The following is a 14,324-nucleotide window of genomic DNA, read 5'->3' on the forward strand; positions in this document are numbered from 1 at the left end:
TAGAGTCATGCTAGTTAGTAATTATGGATTGGTAGAAATACTTCTGTTAGAGTTTGTGATTCCCGTAGCATGCACATATGATGAACCGCTATGCTAGGAAGTCGGAGCATGATGTTTTTATTGATTGTCATCCTTTATGTGGCGGTCGGGATCACGTGATGGTTAACTCCTACCAACCCTTCCCCTAGGAGCATGCACCTAGCACTTCGTTTTGATTACTAATAAAACTTTCCCAACAAGTATGTGAGTTCTCTCTGACTAATGTGAGTCCATGGTATATACGCACTCTCACCCTTCCACCATTGCTAGCCTCTCTAGTGCCGCACAATTTTTGCCGGTGCATAAACCCACCATATACCTTCCTCAAAACAGCCACCATACCTACTCATCATGGCATTTCCATAGCCATTCTGAGATATATTGCCATGCAACCTCCACCGTTCCGTTTATTATGACACGCATCATCATTGTCATATTGCTTTGCATGATCATGTAGTTGACATCGTATTTGTGGCAAAGCCACCATTCATATCTTTCATATATGTCATTGCACATCCCGGTACACTGCCGAAGGCATTCATATAGAGTCATATCTTTTGTTCTAAGTTTCGAGTTGTAAGTAAATAAAAGTGTGATGATCATCATTATTAGAGCATTGTCCCATGTGAGGAAAGGACGGAAGCTATGATTCCCTCACAAGTTGGGATGAGACTCCGGACTTCAAATAAAAATAAAATAAAAGAGGCCAAAGAGCCTACCAAAAAATGATGAATGAAAAAAATGAAAAAAGAGGCCAAAGAGCCCAAACAAAAAAAGAGAGAAAAAGGGAGAAGGGACAATGCTACTATCCTTTACCACACTTGTGCTTCAAAGTAGAACCATGATCTTCATGATAGAGAGTCTCTTGTTTTGTCACTATCATATACTACTGGGAATTTTCATTATAGAACTTGGCTTGTATATTCCAATGATGGGCTTACTCAAATTGCCCTAGGTCTTCGTGAGAAAGCAAGTTGGATGCACACCCACTTGGTTTCTTTTTGAGCTTTCATACACTTTTAGCTCTAGTGCATCCGTTGCATGGCAATCCCTACTCACTCACATTGATATCTATTGATGGGAATCTGCATAGCCCGTTGATATGCCTCGTTGATGTGAGACCATCTCCTCCCTTGTTCCTCACAACCTCCACCATATTCTATTCCACCTATAGTGTTATGTCCATGGCTCACTCTCATGTATTGCGTGAGAGTTGAAAAGGTTTGAGAAAGTAAAAGTGTGAAAACAATTGCTTTACTAAGGCTGGGGTTTTTCCTGATTTAAATACGTTGTGTGGGGAAGATGGAGCATAGCCAGACTATATGATATTGTAGGGATAACTTTCTTTGGCCATGTTATTTCGAGAAGACATGATTGCTTTGTTAGTATGCTTGAAGTATTATTGTTCTTATGTCAATATTACACTTTTTTCCTTTGAATCATATGGATCTGAATATTCATCTTACAATATATGTTAGGTAGCATTCCACATCAAAAATTCTATTTTTATCATTTACCTCCTCGAGGACGAGCAGGAATTAAGCTTGGGGATGCTTGATATGTCTCCAACGTATCTATAATTTTTTATCGTTCCATGCTATTATATTATCAACTTTGGATGTTTTAGACGCATGAATATGCTATTTTATATTATTTTGGGGACTAACCTATTGACCTAAAGCCCAGTGCCAGTTCATGTTTTTTTCCTTGTTTTTGACCTTTTTCACATAGGAATATCAAACGGAGTCCAAACGGAATAAAACTTTCGCCGTGATTTTTTATGGAAAATATCAAAAATACCAGAAGAAAAAGATACCAGAGGGGAGTCCCGAGGAAGCCACGAGCCAGGGAGGCGCGCCCACCCCCCTTGGGCGCGCCTGGGGGGCTCGTGACTCCCTCGTGGGTCCCCTGACTTGTTCTCGAGGCCATCTGCTCCTATAAATACACAAACCTCTAGAAATAAACCTAGATCGGGAGCTTCGCCGCTGCAAGCCTGTGTAGCCACCAAAAACCAATCGGGAGCCCATTCCGGTACCCTGCCGGAGGGGTAATCCATCTCCGGTGGGCATCTTCATCATCCCAGCGATCTCCATGACAAGGAGCAAGTAGTTCTCCCTCGGGGCTGAGGGTATGTACCAGTAGCTGTGTGTTTGATCTCTCTCTCTCTCGTGTTCTTGAGATGTCTTGATCTCGATGTACCGCGGGCTTTGCTGCTATAGTTGGATCTTATGATGTTCTTCCCCCTCTCCCTTCTTGTAATGAATTGAGTTTCCCCTTTGAAATTATCTAATCGGATTGAGTCTTTAAGAACACTTGATGTATGTCTTGCATGTGTCTATCTGTGGTGACAATGGGATATTCATGTGAGTACTTGATGTTTGTTTTGGTGATCAACTTGCGGGTTTCGTGACATTGGGAACCTATGCATATGGATTGGCACACGTTTTGACTCTCCGGTAGAAACTTTGGGGCACTCTTTGAAGTTCTATGTGTTGGTTGAATAGACGATTCTGAGATTGTGTGATGCATATCGTATAATCATGCCCACGGATACTTGAGGTGACAATGGAGTATCTAGGTGACATTAGGGTCTTGGTTGATATGTGTCTTAAGGTGTTATTCTAGTACGAACTCTAGGATATATTGAACGAAAAGAATAGCTTCGTGTTATTTTACTACGGACTCTTGAATAGATCGATCACAAAGAATAACTTTGTGGTGGTTTCGTACCCGACAATAATCTCTTCGTTTGTTCTCCGCTATTAGTGACTTTGGAGTGACTCTTTTTTGCATGTTGAGGGCTAGTTATATGATCCAATTATGTTATCATTGTTGAGAGAACTTCACTAGTGAAAGTATGAACCCTGGGCCTTGTTTCCAAGCATTGCAATATTGTTCGTGCTCACTTTTACTACTAGACACCTTGCTGTTTTTATATTTTCAGATTACAAAAACCTATATCTACCATCCATATTGCACTTGTATCACCATCTCTTCGCCGAACTAGTGCACCTATACAATTTACCATTGTATTGGGTGTGTTGGGGACACAAGAGACTCTTTGTTATTTGGTTGTAGGGTTGCTTGAGAGGCACCATCTTCATCCTACGCCTCCCGCGGATTGATAAACCTTAGGTCACCCACTTGAGGGAAAATTGCTACTGTCCTACAAACCTCTTCACTTGGAGGCCCAACAACGTCTACAAGAATAAGGTTGCGTAGTAGACATCAAATAACACCCCAACTTAAATATCAATCAACACATATTACTTCAACATCATATGACTACTATCAACTAGACTTCTCCCATGTCCTCAAGAACTAAAGGAACTACTCACCAGACATAAAATAGGTCACAATCAGAGGGGATGAAAATATGATGAACAATCTGGTCATAACAATAATTGTCCAACAAAACTCAATAGCATTCACCACAAAAGAATAATCAACACCGGTAGAGTAAAGGGGATGAATAGTGCAAGGTACAACTCCGATTGCAATGGTAAATTGAGATGGGGTGAAGATGGAGATGGTGCTGGTGATGAAGATGATGGTGATGATGATCTCGATGATACCCGCGACGATGGTGATGACAATGAGGACGATCTCCCCCTCCGTGAGGAGTTCTCCCCGGCGGAATCTGCCCGTCGGAAAGGTCTTTTCTTCTCTGTAGGTTTCCGCCGCGGAGCGGCATCGGAACTCTACAAACTCTTTTCCTCCTCGGAATATTTAGGTCACGAGGGTCATATAGGCCAAAGCGGGGCATCGGAGGTGGGACCCACCGCCCCAGGCAGCCACCTGCCATGGCCTAGGGGGACCCGCGCCACCAGGGTGCCTCGGTGCCTGGTGGGGCCCCTCCGACCCTTCCCCGGCATGTCTTCGTGATTTGTTCAAAACTTCTTCCCCGTAAATTTCAGCTCAGTTGGAGATGTTTTGATATGGCAACTCTGCATGCTCTTTTCTCCGCTGAATCCTGCTTGTGTTGTTTTGGCACCGGAAAGTTGTAAATTGTGTAAAATAAGCCAAAACACTATAAGAATAACATTATATTGTGAAATATATCAATGAATAGAGATAAATTATGATACAAAATAGTGATGTGTTTTGGACATATCATCCTCCAACAAATGTCTAGCAATGTCGTAGGATAACAACGTTGAGATATTAACAATCTATGATATGTTTCCCTCAAAAAATAAGAGGAAGAGAGCTCTTCGAGAACTCAACCAAATATTCTAGGTGGCAGCGATGAACTCATGGATAAACACACCCATAACTTTCGGCGAGGAAGACCAACCAAGAATCAGCTCAAGCCGAACGCCTCCCTCTCTGGTTCTCAATGGCTTAAACCTCATTTATGATCATACTTTGTAGAAAATGCAATTTGAGAAATCTCACGTCGAACAAACCCACACAAACTTTCGAGGGGTTATCCGTGGAAGAGAGGCACGATGCACAAGATGAGTTTTGCTCGATGTGGTATTCGGCACCCGTAAGAACTATAGGTCCGAGAAACTTACCTTTCATATTCTGCCCTTTCAGAGAGGTTATCACGCCGTGCTGGGGTGTGATGCCTTCACAAGATTTCACGCCATACCACGGTACGGTTATATGAAGCTCAAATTGCCCCGCAGATTGCGCTAGTTTCCCTCCAAGCTTAAAGGGTGATGTAGCACAGCGACAACAAGTATTTCCCCGAGTTATGAAACCAAGGTATCAATCCATTAGGAAGATCCACAAGACTATGTAACCGGTACCTGCACACAAATAACAAATCCTCGCAACCCAACGCGTGTAGGGGTTCTCAATCCCTTGTGGGTAAAGTAAAAGGATAGATTGATAGATGCAAATAAAGTGATGGCAAATAAAACGCAGCAATGTATTTTGGGGCTTTTTCATAATGTAGATTTGAAAATAAAAGAGCAAATAAAATAGAAATGTGAATGGAAAATAGAGATTGCAAATAGGTGATGTGAAATAGACCCGGGGGTTGTAGGTTTCACTTGTGGCTTCTCTCGAGAAAATAGCAAACGATGCGTAGACAAATTGATGTTGGGAAATTGATAGAAGAGCAAAAAATTATGACAGTATCCAAGACAATGACCATGTATATAGGCATCACGTCCAAGACAAGTAGACCGACTTCTTCTTGCATCTACTTCTATTACTCCACACATCGACCGCTATCCACGTGCATCTAGTGTATTGAGTTCATGGAGAAACGGGGTAATGCTTTAAGAATGATGACATGATGTAGACAAGATCTATTCATGTAGGAATAAACCCCATCGGTTTTTCCTTAATAGCAATGATACATGTGTGTCATGTCTCCGCCTGTCACTAATATTGAGCACCGCAAGATCGAACCCATCACAAAGCACCTCTTCCCATTGCAAGATAAAATATCAAGTTGGCCGCACAAATAAAAAATATCGGAGAATAAATATGTGGCTATAATAATCAAGAATGGATATAATTTCACATATTTGGTCATAAACTCACAACTCATCGGATCCCAACAAACACACCGCAAAAAGTAGAGTTACATCAAATAGATCTCCAAGAGACCATTTTATTGAGAAGCAAAACGAGAAAGAAAGCCATGTAGCTACTGTGTACGGAACCGTAGGTCTGATATGAACTACTCACGCATCATCGGAGGAGCACCAATGAGGATGATGAACCCCTCTATGATTGTCTTCCTCTCCGGAACGGGTTCTAGATTGGATTTCATGGCTTTTGGGACTTCGAGCGACTGAAACAATTTTTCATCGACTCCTCTAGGGTTTCTGCAGTATTGGGGTATTTATAGAGCTCGGAGGTGGTGGAGGAGGTGCCTGAGGCCCCCACTAGCCACCAGGGCGCACCAGGGGCCCTAGGCGCGCCCTAGTGCCTAGTGGGCCACCTGGACCTCCTCTAGTGATCATCCTTGGTCCCCAAGTTTCCTTGTGGTCCAAAAAAATCTCCAAAAAGTTTCGTGGCATTTGGACTTAGTCTGGTATTGATTTTCTGTGAAGGAAAAGGCAGCGGAAAATAGCAACTGGCACTGGGCACTATGTCAATAGGTTAGTCCCTAAAATGATATAAAGTTGCTATAAAATGATCATAGATCATGCTAGAATGATAATACAACAGCATGGAACAATCCAAAATTATAGATACGTTGGAGATGTATCAGTATCCCCAAGCTTAATTCGTACTCGTCCTCGATTAGGTAAATGATAAAAACATAATTTTTGATGTGGAATGTTGCCTAACATGTTCATCATGTTCTTTTTCTTTTTAGCATGGAAATATGGACTTGTAGATGATGCAAAGAAATAGTCTATAATTTGACATGAAAACATCAATACTCAAGCATATCAACAAGTAACCAAGTCTTTCAAAGTATCAAAGCTAAAGAATGCTATCCCTAGACCATCATGCTCCATCATTGATCCATTCACTCAACACACTCAAATATTAGCTACATCCAATGCTCAAGTATGATAATAGTGTTCCTTAGTTGGTGCTTTATAAGAGAAGATGGAGACTCAAATTCTGAATAAAAATTGCGTAAAGTAAATAGATAGACCCTTCACAGAGGGAAGCGGGGATTTGTAGAGGTGCAAGGGCTCGAAGTGAAAATTTTAGATATAAAATATTTTGGGTGGTATGCTTTTCGTGTCAATGAAAACGACTAGGGTTTCCAATATCTCCCATGCTAAGCAAATCATAGGCAATTCCCAAATTGAAAATAAAATTTATTCCTTTTTCCACCATTCTTTCACATTCCACGGCTAGCCACATCCATGGCTACCATCCATACCAACACTTTCCAATGAATTTATTATTTGACGACATAAAACAAATTTTCTTTGCATTTTGGGATTGAGCATACCTATTACCACCATACTCTCATGCAATGACAAGTGAATAAACACTCATCTTGAGAATAACCTATTTCACATGGAATATACCGGCCACCCCTCGTTGCTTCATGAGCGGTACGCTCACACAAAACAGAAATTTATTTTGAACATTAGAGTTGGAACTTGCAAATTTACATAGAACGGCGGTGAAATGTTGCATATAGGTAGGTATGGTGGACTCATTTGGTACAACTTTTGGTTTAGGAATTGGATGCACAAGCAGTATTTCCAGCTTAGTACAAGTGAAGGCTAGCAAATAGTTTGAGAAGCGCCCAACCAAGTAACGAAAACCATCATAAGCGAACATTAAACATAACTAACACTGAATACTGCAACACAAGTAGGATGTAATTTTATAGCATATTTATTGACTTCATGTGCATGCATAGGGAATGACAAACCTTAACACCAATATTCTTACTAAAGCATAATTACTCATCAACATAACTCACATATCACTATCTTCACATCACAAAACTATTGCAAAGAATAAAGTTTAACATCCAATGATCTTCATGAAAGTTTTTATTATATATCCCCTGGATATCTATCACTTTGACACAGACTTTCATTTAAATCAAATTTCCATTGCAAATAACAAACACTCAAACAAATATAAATGAAGAACGAGAGCACAAGTTTCTTTAAATTTTCAACTCTCAAAATAATATAAGTGAAGCAAGAGGGGATTCCTTCAAAATTTCTACTAACTCTCAAAATAACCTAAGTGAAGCATAAGAGGAAATTTCTTCAAAATAACAGCACCACCGTGCTCAAAAAGATATAAGTGAAGAACTAGAGCAATTCCATGGCTCTAAAAAATTTAAGTGAAGCATAAAGAGCGGTTCTAACAAACCATAGTTTAATTTGGCTCTCTCAAATGGGTATGTACAACAATTTTTATTATGACAAACTAACCAGCAAAGCAAGCAAAGACTCATACAATAAAAGACGCTCCAAGAAAAACTCATGATATCCGATGAATAAAAATATAACACCAACTAAAATTACCGATGATTGTTAGAAGAAAGAGGGGATGCCTTTCGGGGCATCCCCAAGCTTAGTTGCTTGGTACTCTTTGGATATTACCTTGGGGTGCCATGGAGCATTCCCAAGCTTAGGCTTTTATCACTCCTTATTCCTTCATCCATCGTGACCTCACTCAAAACTTGAAAACTTCAATCACACAAAACTCAACAAAATCTTCGTGAGATCCATTAGTATAAGAAAATCAAACTTTACTTTAGGTATTGTTGAAAACCCATTACAATTTTGCTGTTGCATTATAGCTACTGTGTTCTTACTTTACCATGGCTTATACCCTCGATACAAATCATAGAATCATCAAAATAAGCATACAACACAAAGAAAACAGAATCTGTCAAGATTCGAATTTTACTCATACTTATGTAACTCCAATTTTTTTGAAAAATTAGGAAAACTCATGGAATTTGTATATCAATCTTGTGTAGAACATGCAGACACTTTCGGCGCTTTTGTGATTTTTTGGATTTTTTCTACTGAACGTAAGAGTTTCTGTTTTTCAACAAAATTAAAGGAACTAACACCCCACATGATCCTAAAGGCTTTACTTGTAAAAAACACTAATTAAAACATGAAAAACACAATCACAATAGTAGAATAATTGTGCAAACACTCAAGAACGGAAAGAAAAAATGAAAAAAAAATATTCATTGAGTTGCCTCCCAACAAGCGCTATCGTTTTACGCCCCTGGCTAGGCATGAAGCATAGATTTCAGGTATTGTCATCTTTGTTGATTCATCAATAGGTTTCCCTCATGATTGATTCATATGATAATTTAATCTTAGCTCTAGGGAAGTGTTCCATACCCTTTCTTAGTGGAAACGGAAATATAATATTCCCTTCTTTCATATCAATCACGGCCCTTATAGTACGCAAGAACGATCTACCCAAGATTATTGGACAAGACAGATTGCAATCAATATCAAGAACAATAAAATATATGGGCACACAATTCCTATTTGCAATAATAAGAACATCATTAATTCTTCCCATAGGCTTTTTAATAGTAGAATCCGCCAAGTGCCAATTGAGAGAACATTCTTCAATATTGGTAAGACCAAGCATCACAAAGAGATTTCAGAATTGTGGAAATACTAGCACACAAATCACATAAAGCATAGCACTCAATTTTTTAATCTTGATCTTAATGGTGGGTTCCCATTCATCTTATAATTTTCTAGGAATTGAAATCCCTAGTTCTAACTTTTCTTCCAAAGCTTTTATTACCGCATCAGAAATATGTTTAGTAAAAGCTTTGTTTTGTTCATAGGCATTGGGTAAATTTATCATAGATTGCAGCATATAAATACACTCAATAAAAGAGAAACTATCAAAATTAAAGTTTTTATAATCTGACATAGTGAGAGCATCACTAGCTAAAGTTTTGACCTCTTCAATCCCACGTTCAACAATTTTTTCAATAGGATTTTGACCATCCAAATCATGGGAACGCCTTCTAGCTAAAGATGACTCTTCTTCAGTTCCCTCATCATTAATTTTAACATTACTAAACAAGGAATCAATAGAATAAACACCAATCATTTTAATCTTTTCATCATTTTTATGAAAGCAATCGTAAACGCTCTTTCTAGAAATTATCTTTTAGCTATAAGCATAGCGGTTAATTTCTTACTTGCATCCATGGAAACATATATGGATTTAATTAATTCATTAATATCAACCTTAGGAAGAAATTTATTCTTGAGATTTTCTACATCATGTGAAATTCTATCAATGCTTCTAGACATATCATCAATCTTATTCGACTTTTCTTCTATCATAGTATTGAAAGATTTTTTGCATTAATAAACTCCTTAATATTAATCTCAAGATGAGAGGTCATACTAGCATTATTATGAGAATTACCATAATTATTTGAAGAACTTCTAGGATACGGCCTAGGATTACAATTGTTCCTATAAGCATTATTATTAAACTAGTTTCACGAGACAAAATTCACATCTACGGCATCATTATTTTGCTCAATCAAAGTAGACAAAGGCACATAATTAGGATCAATAGGAGCATGCTTATTAGCAACCAATTTCATAAGAGCATCAACTTTATCACTCAAAGCATCAATTTCTTCGATAAATTAAATTTTTTACTAGTAGGAGCTCTTTCAGTATGCCATTGTGAATAATTAGCCATAATATTATCATGAAATTTAGTAGCATCACCCAAAGTAATTTCCATATAAGTACCACCCGTGGCAGAATCTAAAATATTTCTTGAAACAACGTTAAATCCCGCATAAAAAATTGTATGATCATCCACAAATTCGAACCATGAGTTGGGCAATTTCTTATCATCAATTTATCCTTTCCCAAGATTGGGCAACATGCTCATGCTCAAGTTGTTTAAAATTCACTAAGAGAAATAATATTCGTGGGAGGAAAATACTTAGTGGTAAAAGCATCTTTCACTTGTTCCAAGAATTGGTACTATTTTGTGGTGAACAAGAAAACCAGATTTTAGCACGATCACGCAAAGAGAACGGAAATAATTTCAACTTGACAATATCGTTGTCCACATCTTTCTTCTTTTGCATATCACACAATTCTATGAAAGTGTTTAGATGGGACGTAGCCTCCTCATTAGGAGTATCAGAAATTGCTCCTTCATAAGAAGATTCAACAAAGCGGCATTAATATTAAAAGACTCTTCACTAGTGGCGGGAGGAGCAATCAGAGTGCTAATAAAATCATTGTTATTGGTATTGGAAAAATCACACAACTTAGTGTTTGTTGAATCATCGTGACTATGCTAATAAGAATGCAAACAGACAAAAGATTCGGCATGAAAACGGCAAACAGAAAGAAGGCGAATTTTATGAAGTGGGGGAGAGGAAAACGAGAGGAAAATGGCAAATAATGTAATAGCAAGAACATGAGAGTTTGTGTGTAGGAACCTGATAGATCTTGACTAGATCTTCCCCGGCAACGGCGCCAGAAATCTCGACTCCCCACTCATTGCGTTGGTTTCCATCCAAGTTTAAAGGGTAATGTAGCACAGCAACCGCAAGTATTTCACTCAGTTATGAAACCAAGGTATCTATATAGTAGGAATATCCACAAGATTATGTAAGCGGTACGTGCACACAAATAACAAATCCTCACAACCCAACGCGTGTAGGGGTTGTCAATCCCTCATGGGTAAAGTAAAATGATAAATTGATATATGCAAATAAAGTGATGGCAAATAAAACACAACAAGGTATTTTTGGTTTTTTGATAATATAGATTAGCAAATAAAAGAGCCAATAAAATTGAAACGCGAATAGCAAAATAGAGATTGCAAATATATTATGTGAAATAGACCCGGGGGGCGTAGGTTTCACTAGTGGCTTCTCTCGAGAAAATAGCAATGGTGGGTAGACAAATTACTATTGGGCAATAGATAGAAGAGCAAATAATTATGACGATATCCAAGACAATGATCATGTATATAGGCATAACGTCCAAGACAAGTAGACCGACTTCTGCCTACATCTACTTCTATTACTCCACACATCGACCTCTATCCAGCATGCATCTAGGGTATTGAGTTCATGGAGAAACGGAGTAATGCTTTAAGAACCATGACATGATGTAGACAAGATCTATTCATGTAGGAATAGACCCCATCGTTTTATCCTTAATAGAAACGATACATGTATGTCACATATCCTTCTGTCACTGAGATTGAGCACCGCAATATCGAACCCATCACAAAGCACCTTTTCCCATTGAAGGATAAAAGATCGAGTTGGTCAGGCAAAAACCAAATATCGGAGAAGAAATACTAGACTATAATAATCAAGAATGGGTATAATTTCATTGAAGTGATCATAAACTCACAATTCATCGGATCCCAACAAACACAACACAAAAGATAGAGTTACATCAAATAAATATCCAAGAGACCATTGTATTGAGAAGTAAAACGAGAGAGAAAGCCATCTAGATACTGCCTACGGACCCGTAGGTGTGATATGAACTACTCAACCATCACTGGAGGAGCACCAATGAGGATGATCAACCCTTGTGTGATCGTGATCCTCTCCGAAACGGTCTCTTGATTGGATTTCGTGGCTTCTCGAACTTGCGGTGGTTGAAACAATTTTTCATCGACTCTTCTAGGGTTTGTGGAATATTGGGGTATTTATAGAGCTCACACGTAGTGGAGGAGGTGCCCGAGGGCCCCACTAGCCACCAGGCCACGCCAGGGGCCCTAGGCGCGCTCTGGTGCCTAGTGGGCCACCTCAGCCTCCTCTGGTGATTATCCTTGGTCCCCAAGTTTCCTTCTGGTCCAAATCAAATCTCCACAAAGTTTTGTGGCATTTGGACTTCATATGGTATTGATTTTATGCAAAGGGAAAAACAACAAAAACATCAACTCTCACTAGGCACTATGTCAATTGGTTAGTCCCAACAAATGACTATAAGATGAATATAAAACATCCAGGAATGATAATATAATAACATGGAACAATAAAAGATTATAGATACATTGGAGATGTATCGGGGCCCAATGGTTTCATGGCACTTACAAGTGACACGGATAGAGCTCATCGGGCCAAAAACAAAACTGCATCGCTCGCCCTCGAGGCGCTTTCCAAAGCCCTCGCAACTGAAGAATTAACCGCACTCCACTCAATGGTAGATAAGGATGATGTAATCCTTAGAAAGAGGCATAAGACCACATCCCTTAAAACAGCAGACAAAATAGTAAAATTTCACATACATCCAACGGACCCTAACAAAACAGCGCCCTTTGGAGCTTAGGTGGACCCTTCGGTCGATGAAGCATTGCGCATGTTCTTGCGCGAAAACTGGGACATATTCGACTCGCACCCCTCAGATATGCCAGGAATCCCATGAAGACTCACAGAGCATAGCCTGAATATAATTGCAGGCATTAAACCAGTCAAACATGCATTACGCCAATTTTCCGGACCCATGAGTCAAGCAATGGGTATCAAACTATAAAAAATTACTTGAGGTCGTATTCATCCGAGATATCAAACACCCTGAGTGATTGGCGAATTTGGTCATGGTTCAAAATAAGGAAAAATCTTGGCGGTTGTGTGTCGATTTTAAACACCTAAATAAAACCTACCCTAAGGATCCCTTTCCATTACCTCGAATAGACGAGATCATTGACGCCAACGTCGGACACGACTCACTGTGCTTCCTTGATGCCTACTCCGGATACGATAAAATCAAAATGAAGGAATCCAACTAAGACGCAACCGCCTTTATCACTCCCTACAGGGAATTCTGCTTCAATACAATGCCTTTCGGGTTAAAAAAACGCACGCATCACATATCAGCGCATGATTCAGACATGGAAGAAAATCAAACCGGCAAAATAGTCGAGGCATACGTGATGACGTGGTCATCAAAACCAAACATGTTAGCCAACTGGTGGATGTCCTTCGACAAACCTTCGATAATTTGTGGGCTTACAATATGCGGCTCAATCTGGACAAATGTGTCTTCAGAGTTCCCACTGGTAAACTGCTCAGATTCATCATCAGCCATAGAGGAATATACGCCAATCCGGCTAAAATCCGAGCCCTATCCCAGCTAGCAATCCCAACAGAATTGAAGCACGTGCAAAACCTGGTGGGTTGCATAGTGGCTTTAAGCCGCTTCATCTGCCGACTTGGTGAAAAGGTACTCCCGCTTTACAGATTGCTCAAACGGACCAAAAACATTGATTGGACCGACGAGGCAACAGTCGCACTAGAAGAAATTAAAACACTGTTAGCTAGTAACTATTGGAAATATGCCCTAGAGGCAATGATAAATAGTTATTATTATATTTCCTGTTTCAAGATAATCGTTTATTATCCATGCTATAATTGTATTGAATTAAAACATAGATACATGTGTGGATACATAGACAAAACAATGTCCCTAGCAAGCCTCTAGTTGGCTAGCCAGTTGATCAATGATAGTCAAGGTTTTCTGACTATATGCAAGTGTTGTCACTTGATGACTGGATCACATCATTAGGAGAATCATGTGATGTACTAGACTCGAACTATGAACGTAGCATATTGATCGTGTCATTTTGTTGCTATTGTTTTCTGCGTGTCAAGTATTTATTCCTATGACCATGAAATCATATAACTCACTGGTACCGGAGGAATACCTTGTGTGTATCAAACGTCACAACGTAACAAGGTTACTATAAAGGTACTCTACAGGTATCTCTGAAGGTGTCCATTGAGTTAGTATGGATCAAGACTGGGATTTGTCACTCCGTGTGACGGAGAGGTATCTCGGGGCCCACTCGGTAATACAACATCACACACAAGCCTTGCAAGCAATGTGACTAAG

This window comes from Hordeum vulgare, chromosome 3H, assembly GCF_904849725.1.
Source record: "Hordeum vulgare subsp. vulgare chromosome 3H, MorexV3_pseudomolecules_assembly, whole genome shotgun sequence".
Taxonomy (NCBI): Eukaryota; Viridiplantae; Streptophyta; class Magnoliopsida; order Poales; family Poaceae; genus Hordeum; species Hordeum vulgare.